Genomic DNA, 8,984 nt, shown 5'->3' on the forward strand with positions numbered 1-8,984 from the left:
GACATGAGACACTGGGTCTCCGTACCCGTCAAAGTTCGGGAGTGTAGGCATTTTGAACTTGCTTGGAGTTTCGGCATTAGTTATCCTCTGTACGAAAGGAGTGCCTTTCCTTCTATCGTGGTCGATGTAAGACGTCCTTCCCCCGACCAGCTGTTGCACTGCCTGGTTGAGGGCGTCTATCTGGGCCTGTACAGCGGCAGGAATCATTGTGGCCTCTGTTGCTGGGGGGACGTTCTCGCCATGCCGCTCGCGGTGATCGTTGAGTACGTCACGCAAATCCTCATCTCTTCTCCGCTGCTCACTACCCCCGAGCCTGTTGAAGACATTATTTTGTTTGGGCTGTCCCCCGGCATCCCATATATTGGGTTGGTCATCTTGAGGTACCTGGCTCCTGCCTTTACCTCTTTCTTCATTCCTTCGACCAGCGTTCCCCTTGCCTGAGTCAGCCTCATTGTATCCATGGCCATCTCTGAACCTCGACTGGCTATGGTGGGATCGACTGTTCCCTCGATTTCCATTCCTGGCTGAAATGTCCCGAGCGTTAGAGGGTGGCCTGCACTGGTCGTGGTGTCCCCATGCATCATCGTGTCGTGGGGGACCTCGAACCGCAGAGCCTAACTCTGAGTCCCTTCTGTTACTAAGGGGATACTGACCTCTGTTCGGTAGGTTTTGCTCATCACCCCTACGGCGTCTAGGACTGCGAGGCTGATGCTCGGCCCTATTCTGCCTATGTTACGGGGGATTGCCACGACCAACCTGGGATGGTGGCTGTGCCTCCGGGTCCAGCGGGACGTCGTCATGGGGCGCTAGAGGCTGCTCGGGCCTTTGTGGACTTGAAGGCTAGATCGGTGGGCTTGGATTAGGACCCCTCTGGGGTGGCCCATTGCTAGGTTGGTCAGGTTGCGAAACAGGTGCGGCCTGATTCCTTGCCAGCTGCAAGGCCACCTCGAGGGCTGCCATGGCTTCGCTCTGGTGACGGTCCATCTCCGCCTGCCTTTCGCTTAGTTCCGCGCGCTGCCGTTCAATCTCCTGCTGCTGCCGTGCCACAACTCCGGCAACAGTCTCCTGACTGGCTCTCGGATTAGCCTGCTCTTCCTGTAACGCGCCCAGGGTACTCTTCAGCGTTGCATCATCCATTTCTTCCTCCTCAAAGTCCAGATGTGGCTCATCCTCTGCCACACTTGCAGGGGGAGGAGGAGGTGGATTTGATGGCGCAGCAGCGGCCGCCTGTCCAGCTTTCCTTCCAGTTTTTGCCATTAGTTTTCTCAGCAATGATTAATCAAGCTCTCAATGAAAGCACCAGAATGTTGACCCAGGATTTGGCCAACTGACACGGAGTCAGAATATGCTTGATATGAATGAATGTGTAGAGAGAAACGTAATGACAAAAAGAAATAACAACATGATATTTTTATAGTGGTTCAGCCCCAGGATCTGATAATAACCTACGTCCAGTTAGATTGTTATTGATATGAGAATCAAAGGAGTGATCAAAGAACAAGGGTTCAATGAGTTTCACTAACCTCTCAAGAACAATACAATATCACTAGGAGAATTACTATAGTTTCAAATGATTCAAAAGCCAAAAGTCCCTTCCTTGAACTATCTTTTGCTATTTATAGGCTCAAGGGGGATTACAAAAGATTGTTACAGATATTCTTTCCTGAATCCTCGGATACTCAAGAGATTGTGTGAGTTAAATTCAGGATTTACAAAGATCTTCTCATTAATGTTGCTTTGTATGCGGAACTATCGACCAGACTGGTCCCAGGTAAGATTAGGTTGCTTACTGCTTCTAATGCGTCTTCTGGTCGATACTCTAGCTGAACTTCTCCAGGTGTCAGCCACGTGTCCAGGGATCACTTGCCACGTCATCAATGCTAATTTTTTGGATAACACCCCCTAACTCATGCACTAAGGGATCTCTCTTAGATATTGGAAAAGATTTCTGGAATTATCAAGCCTCAAGGTGTTTCTAGCCAAGTGCTCTAGTGGATAGAAAAGTTGTGTCTTACAAGTGAGCTATAGGCTCCTATTTATAGAGTTTAGAGATACCCCTTGAATTTCAAATTCCACCAACCCCTATGGCTATTACCAATGTTTAATTGGATTAATATGGAGTTAAAAAAGAGATTTGGGAGTTATTTGGGTTTTTTGAACCGTTCAACAAATATTGAAAAAACTGAAAATTGTTCAGTTTTTTGGCCTGTGGCCGCGGCCAGAGACAATGGTGGTCGCGGCCACTGGTCTCTGACCCATAGGACGCGGCCACTGAATGTTGGTGGCCGCGGCCACTGACCAATTTCAGCACAAAAAATTGTACTTTTTTTCCAAACGGTTCCAAACCCTCCCAAATGATTTTGTAACTCCCAAAACACATTATTGGGGTTAAAATCATATCTCTAACAGCCATATCACATATGGCTTTATGAAATTCATCTCAATATTGTGTAACAACAATTTTACACAATAAAGGGTAATATTTGGAAGTTACAAATTTGTAACACCAAATATGTTACATTATTTGGACATATCTCATATATCTAAATATTGTAACTTTCTATTATATGTTACAATATGTGACACACTTTGTCACATTTATTTAATCTAAAACATTATATTATAATATAATATAATTTTACATTATATTATAAAATAATATAACAAATGTTGTATCCTATTTTTAGCACGAGTTCATTTACTTAGCTCGGGTACAGTTGGCAGATAAATACACGGAAAAATAACCAAGTAGAATATCTGCTTATTATCCATGTGGACAGCTCGGGATTCATAAATATCAGACATGGTGTTAGGCGTCCTGAGTTTATCACGAACTAAGAACACGATGGTTGTTATGCATGAGCTTGGAATCAGATAACTATCAAAGCACGAGTTTGGAGGAGATATCCAGCTCGTGACGATTCAACTATAATGCATATTATGGGATCCCCAGAGACTCGGGATATGTTTATATGTTTATTTATGACCAAGCTGTCATATTTATTATCCATGATAGCAGGAACATATTTATTCTATTATCAAATCATATCCCCATATAAATGGGAATTATTTGTATTGAATATATACATTATGTAAATGCGTGATAGACTCACGCGGTTACCCAAACCTGTCCATGGCATTCCCCTATAAATACAGGGAATGTTGGACAGGAAAGGGGGAATTATTCTGTAATACCGAAACTCTGCCATAATAGTGAGAGAAACAGTAATAATAGTAACTCGTAGACTAGGTAGATTTTAACCACTGAACCACATAAAAGTTTTGTGTTCTTGAGTGAATTCTTGATATTTTCATTGCAGTTTACCATTAAGCACTAATCTGCCCTTATTATTTCTTAATACACTATTGGCGAAAAACCGCGTCAACATTTAGTATAGAGAAATTCTAAGTAGTATACCCGAACTATTATTACTGGTCGTTACATTATCTAAAGAACTACTGCTACACTCACTATTTGCCTCGAAGAAGTCCAAGCTATAACTACTGGTCCTAAATTTAAAGTTGCCATCCTTATCGAATAAATGACAAGGGATGGGTAGATTATCTAGGAGTCAGAAATCTATACCCTTCACGTCTGAAGATTCGAGTATAGGGCCGATGTATTTAGGTAGTTTATGTTTTCCCCTCCCATTTTGGGTAGGGGTATTAGCAGCTCGAGTGCTAGGGATTGGTTCTCGGATGGTCACTCCCGTTGGTCGCCACCTCTGGGGTTGTGACACATCTTGCTGCTACTTGGGGATGTCTTGTCCTTCAGTTCCCTCTCCAGTGGCACTCCCCGCGGTGGATTACCTCACTTCATGGTGAGGTTCTAAAAGGTCGACCAGCCTTAAAGAGCTATCCGTGACCAGTTCCTTGACTTTTTTTTTTCTATATTTTTCATGCTGGCGAAGGCTACGTCTCTTATCTCCATTTCTGGAGTGGGATCTGGTCAGTACCATGGACTTAGATGTAGCATAAAACAACTAAGGACAAGGAAAGATGAAAAAATGAATAGATAAATGTCGACCAGATATTGAAAGTTTACCTCCTCGTGTAAAGGCCAGGTTGTCAGCAACCAAGTCAGTTGTAAGGAAGTACTCTTGAAAGTACCTTCCTACATTGGACTTATGGGTAATATCACTCAAGAATGTCCGAGCACATTCCTGGTGGCAAAAGTGGAAGAACCCAGTGTTGTTCTGATTGGGGTTGGATTTGAGATCAAACAGGTAGTTGATCTCATGCGGAGTAGGCACATGCCATTTTTGTGGTTGTGTAAGATATAGAGTGCTGAAAGTACTCTATATTCGTTGGGTGTTATTTGGAAAGGGGCAACCTCGAAATAATTGGCCACCCCTCGGAAAAAGTCATGCAAGGGCAAGACTGCCCCTACTTCAATATGATACCTCGACCAGGCGTTGTAGGCACCTCCGGGTATGTTTGCCCTCCAGTCGGGTGTTGGTTTGTACAGGGTATTCCTGAAAATCCCATACTTCTTGGGGTATTTTGCCACCATCCTGGTCGATATGACGCTAGGAGGGGCAATGTACTAGTCTACCTCTGCTCGAGGGCCGACACGGGGACGAGCTTTGGGTTGAATGTCTGTGTTGACCATGATTTTGGCCAACGACGAGTAGACGTCAAAACTACAATGAACCTTCAAGAGAAAAATACGACACAGATAATTTTGTAGTGGTTCAGCCCCAATTTGTTGGTAATAACCTAATCCACTTGGAGTTGTGATATATTTAGCCTACACTTAAGATCAGATGAACTTGAGCCAATTGAGTTTCTTAAGTGCAAGTAAAAAAATATAGAGTTTCTCTCTCTAGAGAATACAAGCTTTATCTCTCTAACCTCTCAGAAAATGCCCCAAGAATGCCCCAAGTAACAGTCCCAAAATCTCAAAACGAGAGAGTTTTCTCAGTCTAAAAAGATCAGATCTCCCCAAATGATGCCATGAGCCATTTATTTATAGGCTTATGGATCATACATAAATATCTCCCTTTTACCGGGTCCTTGGTTCTTCCAACAGACTTTAATTAATAAAATATAAATAAATCTAATATTACAACACTATGGCTATTATTCCGAGATATCTGAGAGATTCCCGCAGTAGTTGAGAATGATTCGGGTTGAAACTGTTACTGAGGACATAGGCAAACACCTCTCGTCGTCAAAGCACACCTCTAGCACACTTCTGGTCTAACATGACACATCTCTGGTCTAGCATAACACATTTCTGGTCTAGCAAAACGGACTGACTGGTCGGGCAAAACAGATGACCGGTCAGCCAAAATGACTGACTGGTCGGCCAAACACCTGACTGGTCAGCCAAGCACCTGACTGGTCGGACAAACACCTGACTGGTCGACCAAGCACCTGACTGGTCGAACAGGTACCTCACTGGTCGGTCATGACACCTGACTGGTCGGTCATGACACTTGACTGGTCAGTCAAAAATCCTTATCAGTCTGACAGAGACTTTACCAGGTCGGTCAGATCACTTTATCACAACTCCGAAGAGCCAATACATTTATTGACTATTAATGTGTCGTTTACGGACCATGTATTTCCACTTGTCACTTCTGATTGCCACGTCATCGACTCCAATTTTGGGAATAACATTTTCCCCCCAAGTTTATTATATGATTTATTCGTATGATAAACTTTTTCTCTAGCAAAATATTTTTGAGGTCATCCAAAAGCTTCCATCCAATCAGTAACCTTCATTTTTGTAGTAAACCCACGACTGAACTTTTCCTTTCATGAAAACAGTAGTTATCAGTTTCCCATTTCCATTGCTCCTTCAGGTTCATGGGTATATGATGATCATTGATGTTATCTTGAAGCTTATTGAACCCTTGAAATTCAACTTGTTTTTTCGAACCTTATAGCCGATCGGTCACTATTTTTGGTCGATAGGCCTAGCTCCTCAGAAATGGCTTGTTGGGATAAAAATGCATATGGCCGATCGGTCATTTTCATCTAACCGCCCGGACACTTGGACATGCCCCCAAGCTGCTCGGATGCTCACTACCAATTTGCTCGGATGCACGCCTAAGCCACTCTGTCATGCCCAATCCCCTCGAACACGCTTGACACGATCTGCTCGGATGCGCGCATGACTGCTCAGACACTCACGCTAGCCGCTCGGACACAGCTCCATCCTGCTTGGACACGCACGCCACCCGCTCGGATGCAGCCCCACTGCTCGGACACTCACGCCAGTCGCTCGGACGCAGCTCCATCCCGCTCGAACACGCACGCCACCCACTCGGACGCAGCGCACACCCGCTCGAACGCAGCCCCACTGCTCGGGCATATGGCATAGCCACTTAAACCTATGCCTAAAACTTATCCCTCAAAACACCTTGTTCGAATCTCCCAAAAGTATTTTGAGAGATTGATTTCTCTCAATCAATCTTGGGGAAAAATTGACTTCTCTTCTCAAAGACATTTTTTCACTATGTAGTTTTTTCTTTGCATGCATTTGTTCGTGTTTGTTTGATTCACTCCAGGGACTCATCGTTGTTAGTCATGCTCAACAATAGAGTTTCCTACTCGACCAGTGATACATGCTCAGCTGACCAGGGAAGTTGTATCTGTTCTCCCGACTAGGAAAACTTTGCACCTGATCAGCTAAACTTTGTACATGGCCAATAGTTTACTCTTTTGTCTTGTGAAAACAATTGTTGCTTAGCAACTTTGATATTCTTCTCGTACAGCCGTTGGCATTTATACTTTACTTTTCTTTGCTAACTTGAAACATTCTAAGTCCTTTTAGACTTAAAAAGTTATAAGTTTTTTGTGAATAGTAAAGTCACTCTGATGTATGCCTTATATTTTCGCATGAGTACTTAGTTTTCTAACTTTAGAAATTTTAGACATTTCATAAGTCCATATTAAGTATACTTTCTCACACTCTTATTGCTCTAACATTTTATGAGCATAATGGTTATTGTCACACGAATATTTGCTTCTAACTTGAAATTTTGAAAAATTCCAAGTTACTTAAGCTTTTTCAAACAAGTTAACTTAATGGCCTTTTCTTACTTCAAAATTTTACAAGTCAGCCTAAAAACAAATATGCTTACGCGTGCTCTTATTGCCAGTGTTAAATTATATACCAGCATACCCCATGTGCCCCCCAATCGATCGAGGGTTGAAAGATCCTTAGTCACTTGCTACTTGACCGAATCTGTTCGAGCAGTTAATTACTCATGAAACACATAGAATATATGGTAAATATTCGAGCAGTTGAACACCGCTCGAACGTATCGACCAGTTGAACACTGTCCAATTTTACCGACCAGTTGAACACTGTTCGGATAATTAACACACATGCACGTTTGTAGCAAGAATCAACCACGCTGCACGTAATCTCTTTTATTACTCGTAAATTAAAAAAGGACAATACATGTCTAATAACGAGTCTTAAACAACAAAAATTGTTCAAAAATAGCTGACTGGTCAGCAAATAACCAGTTCATAAACCAAATTTAAATAACAAGTTAAACAACTTGAAATTAAACTACCACTCTGAAAGCGGTATTTAGTGATAATATATCCTCTGATGCTCGCCGCTCCAGTGGTTTCTGATTCTAGCACTCCCACTCATGTCGAAGTGTCTCGGCATACCTCTCCCTTGCTTTGTTGCTATCCTCAACCAAGTGTGGACCTCCACATATAGTGTCTAAGGTAAAGTCCACAGGCCCAGGCTGCAAGGGTGGAGATCTTTGTCATCTGAACCCTAGATTGTTGCTGCCTTCTTCTCCTTGGGGTGTCTCTGCTCGGTACTTCCTCAACTTGTCCGACCGGAGAAGAAATTATATCTCTTCCTTGAGGTGATTGCATTCATTCGTGGCGTGACCATAATCTCCGTGGAAATGAAAAAACTTATTCATATCTCTCTTCATCATCTCTTTCCTGATGGGGGAGGCTTCTTGTAGGGAACCTCTTCATGACTAGCAACATATATCTCCACTCGGCTGGCCGAGAGAGTGGTGTAATTAGTGAACTGAGGCTCATACTTGGTTGGCTTTTCGTTTGAACTCAACTTTTCTTTCTTTTCCTCATGGTGGTTAGACCCGTTATTTCCACGTTTCTTTCCATCATTCTTAGGAGGGTCAGTTGATCCGCCCGGATTATTTATGCCATTCTCCTCTATCTCGATTGCATCATCCAATTTCATATACTTGTCTGCTCGGTCAAGAAATTGTTGAAGTGTTGAAATTGGATTTCTATGTATACTATCCCACAAGGGGCTCCTATAAGTTATCCCAACGGATATGGCAACCATCTTCTCCTCGTCTCCAACAGCAGTTGCTTTATTGGCTTCTCTCATGAATCTCTGTATATAATTCTTTATTGACTCATCTTTTCCTTGTTTGATATCTGCCAAGTGGTTGGCATAAACTGGTGGAGTCCGAGCAGTGTTGAATTGTCAAAAAAAATCCTTCCTGAATGCTTCCCAAGAGGAAATGAAGTTCGGCTTAAACTTCCAATACCATTCCTGGGCGGTATCTGACAAAGTAGTCGGAAAAACTCTACACCGGTAGTTGTCACTTACCCCGAGTAGTTCCATCTGGTCCTCAAATTTCCCAACATGTCTAATGGGATCTTCCTTTTCTGTATATATTGGCAGAACCGGTGATTTATATTTTGTCGGCGGCTGAGCTGCTCTAATCTGGGCACAAAATGGGCTGCCACTCTGGTGGTCTATCGCATCTATCCCGGAAGGTCGTTTTGACAAACCTTGCACTGGAGCTGTTAGCACATCAAGCTGGGCTTGGATGGCTGGTGCAACTTACGAAGTTCCAGGGTCTTGACCGCCTGGTCGGGCATTACCATCTGGTGCACTGTCGTCAAGTATTTCTACTTGACTGGCAGGGCGGTTTAGATTTTGCCCTTCGACCTGGACGGTTGTAATGCCCCGAATCCTCCAATGTGGTTTCATGGCGGTATTAGTAGGCCGGGAGGGCCAT

Source organism: Humulus lupulus, chromosome 5, assembly GCF_963169125.1.
Source record: "Humulus lupulus chromosome 5, drHumLupu1.1, whole genome shotgun sequence".
NCBI classification, from domain to species: domain Eukaryota; kingdom Viridiplantae; phylum Streptophyta; class Magnoliopsida; order Rosales; family Cannabaceae; genus Humulus; species Humulus lupulus.